The following is a 12,147-nucleotide window of genomic DNA, read 5'->3' as shown; positions in this document are numbered from 1 at the left end:
TTACCAAATCACGATATATGGTATATTTCGGTATACTACTAAGGCATATTTCATGTGCTGCCAACTTATGTTAACCAATGTATAGATTGCAAATGTTTTCCAATAAAGCCATAAAATCTTATCTTGTTTCCAAAACCAAAGCATAGTTTGATATGCTATTGTTTACTAAAGTATATTTTGATATACTACCAAATCACGATTTAGTTATATTTCAATATACTACCAAAGCATATTTTGATATGCTACCAACGTGATACTGTTTTACCAAACTATAGTTTGATATACTTCTATATCACGATTAAAGTGTATTTTGATATACTTCCAAAGCACAGTTGATATGCTACCAATGTAATACTGTTTTACCAAAGTATAGTTTGATATACTACTAAATCACGATTGAAGTATAGTTTGATATACTTCCAAAGCATAGTTGATATGTTCCCAACGTGATACTGTTTACCAAAACATAGTTTGATATGCTATTTACAAAACCAAAGTGTAGTCTGATATACTACCGACTTTGTCATTTCACAAAACAAAGTATATTTTGATATACTACCAAAGCGTAGTTGATATGCTAACTTTAAACCAAAGCATAGTTTCTTATGCTATTTACAAAACCAAAATATAGTTTGATATACTACTAATGCTTTCATTCTTAAGCCAAACTATACTTGTAATATACTACCAAATCTATTATGTCAGTAACCAAAGTATATTTTGATATACTATCTATTTAACTATTTCAAAACTAAAGTATATTTTGATATACTATCTATTTAACTATTTCAAAACTATAGTATATTTTGATATACTACTTATCTGATTATTTCAAAACCAAAGTACATTTTTTCATATACTACAAACCTTTTTATCAAAGCAATGTGTTTTAGAAACCAAACTTTTTACAAGGATTCATGGCTATTTTGTAAACGCGAAACCTTTTTCTTGTGCTATCCAAAGCCATGAATCTAATTCACAAAACCTATGTTGCTCACAGGAATTTTTATGCTGACGTTTTATTTTCACATATGTTTCAGGTTCTACTATGTGACGATTATTGACGCATGCTACACATAGGAAGGACTCGTGCCTTAGCGACTTTATAAATTGAAAGACAGTTATATGTATTTATCTGATTTGTAATAAAACAATGAGTTCATTAATGGAATAAAACAAATATTTAATCACCATGTGTAGTGAAACAATGATTCTGTTATGACACTCCCCAACGTTTCCGTCGCGGTTTGTTGTTTTATGCGGTCGGGGTGTGACACCCATTTTTCTATCTAATCGGAAAACAATAAAATCACTGGGAGTAGTTGAAGATGTGTTAGTCCAAACAAATCAAATAGTAGTCCCAACCGACTTCGTCATTCTTCAAGACGCTCCACTAGTGTTGGGGCGACCTTTTGTGAAAACCCACGAAGCCTTGAAAAATCGGAAACAAAACAATCTACCCATTCAATTATGGGCATTCAAAAAATGTGTCGATCTTGAGCGTTCAATGAAATATCCAATCGGCAATGATGACCCCCTAATTGAAGATGAAGATGAGCCACCCGATATAAAAGCAGAAATCGACCAATTTGTTGAAGAAGAGGTCCCCATTGAACAAACCTTTTTGGTTCTTGACCAAAATGAGCAACCAAATAAAGAGTCTCCTAAAGACCCACCACTTGAGCTCAAAGAACTCCCAAAAGGTTTGGAATATGCTTTTCTCAACAAGGATGGTAAGCTACCTGTAATTATTTCGTCAAAATTAACTAGTGTAGAAAAAGAAAAATTAATCACACTTTTGAAAAAAACATAAAAAAGCGATCGCTTGGAAGCTTGTAGATATTAAAGGAATAAGCCCTTCCATGTGCACGCACAAAATTTTAATGAATGATAACTATAAATCAGCAATACAACCACAACGTAGAGTAATCCAAACATCCAAGAAGTGGTTAAAAATGAAGTCATCAAATTACTTGACGCCGGACTTATCTACCCGATTTCCGATAGTCTTGGGTAAGTCCCGTCCAAGTAGTTCCTAAGAAAGGAGGTATGACGGTGGTCACTAACGAAAAAAATGAATTAAAAACCAACAAGAACCATCACCGGATGGAGAGTATACCTTTTATTGATCAAATGTTAGAAAGAATATCCGGTCACAAATTTTATTGTTTCTTAGATGGTTTTTCAGGTTACTTTCAAATACCGATAGCTCCCGAAGACCAAGAAAAGACAACATTCACATGTCCCTACGGAACTTTTGCCTATCAACGCATGCCTTTTGGTCTATGTAATGCCCCAGCAACTTCCAACGTTGCATGGTGGCCATCTTCCATGATATGATACAAAAGACTATGGAAGTCTTCATGGACGACTTTTCTATCTTTGGAGATTCATATGACCAATGTCTCGATAACCTTGAACGAATGCTATCCTGATGTGAGGAAACTAACCTCGCCCTTAATTGGGAAAATATGCCATTTCATGGTAACGGAGGGAATAGTACTCGGTCATAAAATCTCAAGCGAAGGAATGGAGGTTGATCGGGCTAAAATAGACACTATCTCCCGATTACCACCACCATCCTCCGTTAGAGCCATTAAAAGTTTCCTAGGGCATGCCGAATTTTATAGACGATTTATCAAAGACTTTTCTAAAATCTCAAGACCTTTAACAAAATTACTTGAAAAAGATGCTCCTTTCATCTTTGACAAGGATTGCAACCAAGCATTTTTAACACTAAAAGAAATGCTAGTCAATGCACATATCATGATAGCGCCTGATTGGAAATTACCTTTCGAAATCATGTGTGATGCAAGTGACTTTGCAGTTGGAGCCGTCTCGGGACAAAGAAAAGATAAGCATTTTCACCTAATATATTACGTTAGTAAAACACTTAACGATGCACAAGAAAATTACACAACAACTGAAAAAGAATTACTAGCTGTAGTATTTGCTTTTGATAAATTTCGTTCTTATCTTGTTCTTTCTAAATCGACAGTTTATACAGACCATGCAGCCATTCGTTATCTCTTTAAGAAACAGGACACCAAACCACGTTTAATCAGATGGATTCTACTCCTCCAAGAATTCGACATTGAAATAAAAGACAAAAGAGGAGCAGAAAACATGGCTGCAGATCATATATCCCGCTTGGAAGATCCATCTTTGGAGGCAACTAGGGACGAGCTAATCAATGAAAAATTCCCAACGGAGTCCATAGAAAAGGTGGAATACCGAGAAGAGCCATGGTACGTCGACTACACCAACTACTTAGCTAGTTGGATAGTCGCTAAAGGATGGTCACATCATCAAAGAAAAAAAATTCTTTGCCGATGTAAAGCATTATTTTTAGGAAGATCCTTATCTTTTCAAAATGTGTGCCGACCAACTTATCCGGCGATGCGTACATGGTGGTGAAGCAAGAAGAATTCTCCGCCTTTGTCATGAAGGTGCATACGGAGGACATCATGGTGCCGCTAGTACCGCATGAAAGGTATTTGATTCAGGATTCTATTGGCTAACCATTTACAAAGACGCCCAAAGTCTTATGAAGACATATGATGCATGCCAACGATCAGGTAATATTTCTTCCAAAAACGAAATGCCACGAAATGGCATTCTTGTTTGTGAAATTTTTGATGTGTGGGGACTCGACTTTATGGGACCTTTCCCACCTTAAAAAGGAGATATATACTTGTGGCAGTAGATTACTTGTCAAAATGGGCCGAAGCCGAAGCTCTTCCAACAAATGATGGAAGGGTTGTGGTAAGATTCCTGAAACGATTATTTTCTCACTTTGGAACTCCAAAAGCGTTAATAGGTGATAGGGGTACCCATATTTGTAACCATCAACTTGAAAAAATTCTAACAAGATATTGGGTCTATCACCGGATCTCTACGGCATATCACCCTCAAACAAATGGACAAGCCGAAGTGGCTAATCGAGGTTTGAAAAGAATACTTGAAAAAACCATAGGGTTAAATAAAAAGGAATGAGCCGATAAATTAGACGACGCTTTATGGGCTTTTCGAACTGCATATAAAACAACCATAGGTACCACCCCATATAAGTCTGTCTATGGAAAAAGTTGTCATTTTCCAGTGGAAATAGCAAACAAAGCCTACTGGGCAATAAAAAAACGTAAACTTAGACATAGAAACTGCCGGTAAAAATAGATTTTGTCAATTAAATGAATTAGAAGAATTAAGAAATCACGCATACTCTAACTCCGAAATTTTTAAGGAAAGAATGAAAAATTTGCATGATAAATACATTAAACCTAATGAATTTCGGGTAGGAGATCAAGTTCTATTGTTTAATTCATGACTTCGATTATTTCCTGGTAAATTAAAGTCTAGATGGTCAGGACCTTTTTCTGTCACCCATATTTTTCCACACGGTGCAATTGAAATTAAATCTCGGAATAGAATTCCATTCAAAGTCAATGGCCAACGGCTAAAGCTTTATCAAGGATTCATTGAAGATGAAGAGGAAGAGATCTCGCTACAAGTGGTCGAGGAATGAACAAAAGTTTGTGCACCAACATCATATATTGTAGGTAATGGACATCGGGAAAGCTTCTAAAATCGGTAAGATTTCTAAAACCAAGTTTCGGGAAACAGGTGACTCACACGTGCACTAAAATAATAATAATAATAATAATAATAATAATAATAATAATAATAATAATAATAATAATAATAATAATAATAATAATAATAATAATAATAATAATAATAATAATAATAATAATATTATTATTATTAACAATAATAAATAAATAGATAAATAAATAATAATTTTTACCCGCCCACGGGGCCGTGGTCGGCTACTATCGGGGATAAAACCCCTTTTGTCTTCTCATTTTCATTTCAACACGACTCATTTCCCCGAAAACTCTCTGGTTCTTCCGCGAATCTCTACAGATTTTCACGTTTTTCCACCGTTCAACATCGTCAAGATGGCCAGAAAATTCACAAGCTTCAACCAAAACGAATGGAACTATCAAGCCCGATTTGATGTTGTCCAGACAAGGCCTGAGGAAGTTCCAAGACAAGCATGCCTCGAAACCCTAGAAGCTATGGGGTAGCTAGATCGTTTCAACACCCTAGTCACGGGTCCACTAAGGGTGGCCCTCTGAACTAGACTCCATGCGGTCCACGAATATAACATGGAGTTTTATACCACATTCGCGTTCAAAGCTAAAGCAGAGCTGTTTGATGAGCAAGGGGTTGAATTCCGTTGTGTTGGGGAGATACTTTCAATCTTTATTGCACAGTTTGGGGCACATATTGGGTTATTTTCCGAAGAGGATGTCGGCGAAGAAGAAAACACGGGTGGTCTCTGTGAGCTCTCACCCAACATGCGCCAGACGACATGGTCTCAAATCGGGGAAGGTCATTACGATCCAAGCCAAACAAAAAGCTCATAGTTGCGGGACCCTCTCTACCGCTACATCCATAGGGTCCTTAGCAACTCCCTCAGTCAAAGGTGTGATAGCACCGGTGTTGTTAACCTACGGGATCTTATGGTCTTATATTGCATCCACAACCATGTCCCTCTTGACGTTCCACACCTGCTCCTCCAAAACATTCACCTGTATCAACTGGCCACCGCCCCGACACCCATCTTCTTCGGAGGATGGATCTACCGCCTCTATAAGACCTTTGTTCAAAGAATTCCAAAATCCTTCCGAAAGGGTCCATGGTCGGGCAAGGTAGATTGTCACACCCCGACCACGTAGGACAACAAACCGTGGCGGAAACGTCGGGGAGTGTGTAAGTCCCCTAACGCGTGCGGTTCGTAACAGAATCGTCAATCTAACATACAGTGCGGAATCCCCTAGATTAGATTTCACAGAAAACGAGTAGAACACGAATCACCTCAAACCCGATCTTTATTGATTATCTTCGTAACGATTACAATCAATCAAGATCCTAATTCGTCCAAGCCGTTGTCTTTCACGAATTCTCTCCAAGTGATTAAGGTGATTAGATGATTAACGTAAACCCTAATGCTAAGCTTTGTTTATATAGGACAAAGCTTTGCATATGGGCTAGGTCTTGGGCAAGGCCCAATTCGCAAACCCTCCCCCATATGTGGGTTTGGTTTGGCCCAATCACTCTTAATTCACTATTACAAACTATTACAAAGCTAAACCCGCTAACTGTTTATCGTTTTACTAATTATTAGATATCCAAAGACCAAATCTGAGCTGTTGTCACAAACCATGCACCAACAAACTCCCCCTTGACAATAGCTCGCAAAGATAACTTCAGTCTTCAGAATCTTCAAGTCTTTTGGTCTTTGGATAGATTCAGCTTTAACAGCTTCTGTCAGCAACAGACTCCCCCTAAGCTGATGCATCCAATCACCAAATCTTCAAAACGTTAGCGCTTGAGAAAACTCCTGTTCAGCATTTGAATAGCAATCTTCAACTCTTCAACTTTGTCTGCAATGTAGAAAGGAGGTTCTACCATGCATCCAAGCAAACTCTCATCTTCACAACAACTCTTCAGCAACATACAGCTTCAATCTGTATACTATAAGACAAACATCTCGAGAAACCATAAGAATTTTTCAACATAAGTTAAACAAATTATTATTATTCAAGAGATTTGTTAAACTGTGTCACAGATTAAGCACTATCCATTCAGCACCAACACGCACAAACTTTAAACAAAACAGATCATAACCTGCTTGATTTGAAAATTTTGAACTCACTTATTAACACCGTCTCCCCCTATCAGTAACAATTCCTCCAAGAATAACAGTTTTCCGTACGTTAAGAATTTTAAACAGAAAAAGACACTATTTTTTTATTTTTATATTTTTCTAAAAGCAAGTAAATACAAAACAATAAACACTCTATTTTTGTGAGAATCACTGGTAAGAAGATCATATCAGCACAATCAAACTGTTTCACACAATTAATTAATTCTTTATGTAATGTTTTAGTGAAAAGCAGTTCAAGACGATTACCACTATGTTTGTCCACTTAAACAAAATGCATGAACATTTCAAGTACCATTACTGTATGATACTATAAGGTAATTTTATTATACCGAAATACAAGCGTGTCCCACTTCAGGATGTACCCCCGCGATCAAGGTATGCACAAAGATTCATCGTAGTAGGTGAGTATACTGAATTCATCCATTTTGTTTTTCAACGATAGATAATTGGTGAACAGGTCAGTACTTCCGTACAGCAGAGACACCAAAATATCTTATCGAGGGCTAAGACAGATACCATTTTTGGTACGAATTGTGCATTTTGCACTTATTGAATGACTCTCTTTGAGAGCTTTTTCATTTGCAGGGTTTTGGCATTTTTAGCTCTTTAATGATATCCTGGGTGTGTCTAGGTCAGCATGTATCTGGATGCAGCAGAAGGACACCCCTGATATCCCCGGATGAAATAACAGTATAAAGACCCAAACTTCAGATTTTGGCAATCTATCAACGCAAGAATTAAGGTCATTAAATCATACACCACTGATGTGTTCCCCACTCATACTCAGTGCATTTAGGTTTATATCACTTTGGTAAGTTGATTATTTCATGCTTTTGCCTGCTGGTACATCATATGATGAAGCTGCTATCACACTTAAGCAATTTTGGTTCAATTTCAGTGTGACAGTCTAACTTGCTGATGTACTATCATTTCTTCTTTTCCACACAGTGATAACTCATTTTGATTTTCTATTTTTTTATGTTTTTGATTTTTCAGTGTTTTTGTATTTTTTGATTTTTGAAAAAGCAGTAAACTATTTACAAAATTCTTATGAAAAACCAGTTATTCAGGATTCCTCATCCCGTTGAATTCGACTAAGTGTTCAAAGCGAGCTCTATCAAAAGCTTTAGTGTAAAGATCAGCAAGGTTATCTTCTGTGTCGACTTGATGTAATTCAATTAGTCGTTTTTCAGCACAATCCCGTATAAAGTGATGACGTATGTCAATGTGTTTAGTTCGACTGTGCTTTACGGGATTGTTTGTGATTGATATAGTGGCATTATTATCTATCATAATAGGAGTACGAGTGAAATCCAAACCGTAATCGCGCATCTGCTGTTGAATCCAGAGAACCTGAGAGCAACAGCTACCCACAGCAATATATTCAGCTTCACACGTAGATGTAGACACACAGGATTGCTTCTTGCATTGCCAAGACACGATCCTGTCTCCTAAGAACTGACAACCACCAGTTGTAGACTTTCTGTTCGATTTGCATCCTCCAAAGTCCGAATCAGTGTAAGCAACGAACCTCAAATCACTATCAGCTGGATACCACAACCCAAGTTTAGGTTTCCCCTTCAAGTAACGAAGAATTCGCTTCACTGCTTTCATATGTGACTCTTTCGGATTCGCCTGATACCTGGCACACAAGCATACGGCAAACATGATGTCAGGTCTTGAAGCAGTCAAGTACATTAGAGAACCAATCATCGCCCTGTAATGAGTAGGATCAACATCTTCAGTACTTTCATGATCTGGGCCAAGATTGTGATTTTCGCATATAGGTGTGTTGGAAGTAGAGCAATCATTCATTTTGAACCTATCCAAAATGTCATGCACATACTTCGTTTGATGAATAAACATCCCATCCTCCTTCTGTTCAACTTGTAATCCTAGAAAGTAAGACAGCTCACCCGTAGCACTCATTTCAAACTTGCTCTTCATCACCTGTTCAAACTCCTTACACATGTTCTCATCAGATGACCCAAAGATGATGTCATCTACGTATACCTGTACCAGCAGAAAATCTTCCTTCTTCCTCTTAATGAACAGTGTACTGTCAATCTGACCTCTTTCAAAACCATTCTTGAGCAGATGTGTAGACAGTGTCTCGTACCACGCCCTGGGAACTTGATGTAACCCATACAAAGCCTTATCAAGTTTGTACACTCGATCTGGATAGTCTGGATCAACGAACCCTTCTGGTTGTGAGACATACACCACTTCTTGGACTTTTCCGTAAAGAAATGCACTCTTCACGTCAAGTTGGTAAACTTTGAAGCCCTTGAATGAAGTGAAAGCCAGAAACAAACGAATTGCCTCCAACCTTGCCACTGGTGCAAACACTTCATTGTAATCAATCCCTTCTTGCTGATTAAACCCTTTAACAAATAACTGAGCCTTGTTGCGCGTGACAATACCCCTTTCATCTTTCTTGCACCTAAATACCCATTTAGTGCCAATCTCTCTTTCACCTTTAGGAAGGTCCACTAACTCCCAAACCTTTAACTGCGCAAACTGGGCCAATTCCTCTTGCATAGCTTCAACCCATGAATTGTCTTTAAGAGCCATATGAATGTTCTTCGGCTCCTCTTGGGAAATAAAGCAACTATACAAGCATTCATTCACTATCCCAGTCTTCTCAATCGAGACAAATAACCCAGAATTCGCTGCAATGCTTCTTCTTGTCTGAACACCTGCAGTAGGATCTCCAAGAATCATGTCAACTGGATGATCTCTATTTGCTCGTGTAGTAGCAACAGCATCGACTTCTAGATTGTCACCCAGGTTTGATCCAACCTCCCCCTGAATATTCTGATTTGCAAATGGATTAATGAAATCCTCCCCCTGATTGGGTTCAGGTTCACTATCACTTGAATCAGGATCAGCAGCACCATGGGAAGTTTCCGGAGCATCTGACATATCAACATTCGATCTAGGCATGAACTCGCCTTCATCGTCTTCACCAATCACTGTTTGAATCAGCTGAGAATCATCTGCATCAGAAACCTCAGGAATATTAAATGATTTAAAAACACTTTCATAATCATATAATATAGCAGGACCGCCCGTTGATTGTTGAGGTTTGTAGGAAGTAATTTCCACATTAAAAACAACCTCAATTTTACCAGTTTTTAGATTAAAAACCCTTTTATTCGGTGTGCCAGGCACATAGCCTAGAAAGTAGCCTTCGTCGGCCACATCACCGAATTTTTGTTTATCTTTGTTTCGCACAATGGTGCAGAGCAATCCAAATGGTTCAAAGCCTGTTAAGTTTGGTTTTTTCGTTAAACATCAACTCATGACAAGTTTTGTTAAAACGTTTAACAGTTAAAACTTTGTTTAGGACGTAGCAAGCTGTATTCACAGCTTCTCCCCAGAAAAGAACTGGTAGCTTTGAATCTGAAAGCATCGTCCTAGCGGCTTCAATCAACGTCCTGTTTTTCCTCTCAGCGACTCCATTTTGTTGAGGAGTGTAAGGAGCAGAGTATTGATGTTCTATTCCCTTTCGAAGATAGTAGAGATCCAGAATCCGATTCTTGAACTCCGTGCCATTATCACTCCTTATCCTCTTGATCCTTGCATCATGGACGTTTTCCAATTTTGTAAAAAGATCTATCAGCATCTCTGCTGTTTCATCCTTTGTACCTAAAAAGAAAACCCATGAATAACGTGAGTAATCATCAGTGACAACAAGACAGTAGTACTTTCCACCAATGCTCCTTACATTCACTGGACCGAATAAATCCATGTGAAGTAATTCATAAGGGGCATTAATGGAATTTACTATTTTAGACTTATGAGGTTTCTTGTGTTGTTTTCCCTTTTGACATGGAAGACATTTATCTTCCACTTGAAACCTCAGCAATGGAACCCCTTTCACTAGCTCATTTTTGATAATGTAATTCATTTTGCGGTAGTGAATATGAGCCATGCGTCTGTGCCACAACATAGATTCAGCTTCAGATGCTTTTGACAGTAAACACGCCACCACAGCAGTTGGATCCTTGGCACCCATGTCCATGACATAAGTATCATTTTTCCTTGGTGCACGCATCACTATCCAATCGTCCGGAATGACCAAACCCGGTTTCAACACCAATGCCTCAGTATTTGTAAAATGGACCGAGTGACCCTTGTCGCAAACTTGTGACACGCTCATCAGATTGTGTTTCAGCTGCTCAACATAGTTCACTTTGTCCAATGTGATCTTCCCATTCGTCACTTTTCCTCTTCCAGTAATCCTACCACCTTTAGCACCAACAAAATTAACATGTCCACCATCATATTCTTCAAATTCAGAAAACAACCTCGCATCCCCCGTCATGTGCCTAGAGCAGCCACTATCAACATACCATAAGTTGATAATCCTCCTTAGTAGCTCCTGCACACACCAACCAAAAGATTAGTTAGAGTGGGGGACCCAAGCCTTGATGGTCTTGGGTCGTCCAGATTCATCAACTACAGGAACATCCATCCAATGTCCATCACTCCTAACTAGAGTCTTGGATCTTGGACCTGTTGATGGAAATGGGGTTTGATTTCCATAAGGTCTCTGGTCCTGAGGGTTCCTATATGTGTTTGGACTATGTGACCTTTGAAATCTTGATTTTTGATTCCAAGAAGCTTGATTGTTGTAATTTCTAAAGCCATTGTTATAAAAAGTTCGACCACCATTATTATGGTATCGATTTTGATATGGACCTTGACTTCTGAAATTATTTGAATTTTGATTGTTCATTCTTGGTGAACTACTTCTAGGTTTCTCATATCTGCCTGATGTAGATTCAGGCTGAAATCTTGGTTGATTTCTTTGAAAACGAGGAACTTGAGGAGTTCCTTTTTCAGCCTTTTCTACACCACTAGCAACACCCTGTTGTTGCTTTGGAGCAGATTTCTTTGGAGAGTTAGACTCTCTTTCCTTTTTATCAACGTTCTTTTCTGGTGACTTCCCTCTTTATTTCTCACTAACTTGTGCTTCAACCCTTTTATTTGGACAGCAGCTGGCTACATGTCCCTTTGTGTGACATTTGAAGCACGATCTCTTTTTCGAAGACTTCTCACCTGAAGCCTTTGAACTAGATTCTGGTTCTGATGATGATGCTTTAGAAGGATTTTGATCAGTTTGCTTAATTTCAGCTTTTTCTATGTTTTTGTTTTTAGCAAACTCTACATTTGATTCTTTTTCGATAACAGCTGTTTCGGTTTTCATATCACTTCCTTGAACAAAATTAACCTTTTTAACAAAAGTTTGATTATTGTTTTAGAAGGTGTATTTTTCTTTTTCAAAACAGGTTTGCTGTTATTTTCCTTCTTAGCATCATTATCTTCAAACACATCATCTTGACTGGATGTGAAACTACTTGGTGATGTTGACAGAAAGTCTGTGAACTCATCTTCATCAGGTA

Source organism: Helianthus annuus, chromosome 17 (assembly GCF_002127325.2).
Source record: "Helianthus annuus cultivar XRQ/B chromosome 17, HanXRQr2.0-SUNRISE, whole genome shotgun sequence".
Lineage (NCBI taxonomy): Eukaryota > Viridiplantae > Streptophyta > Magnoliopsida > Asterales > Asteraceae > Helianthus > Helianthus annuus.
The sequence above is the reverse complement of the archived record's forward strand: the minus strand, read 5'-3'. Positions refer to the sequence as shown.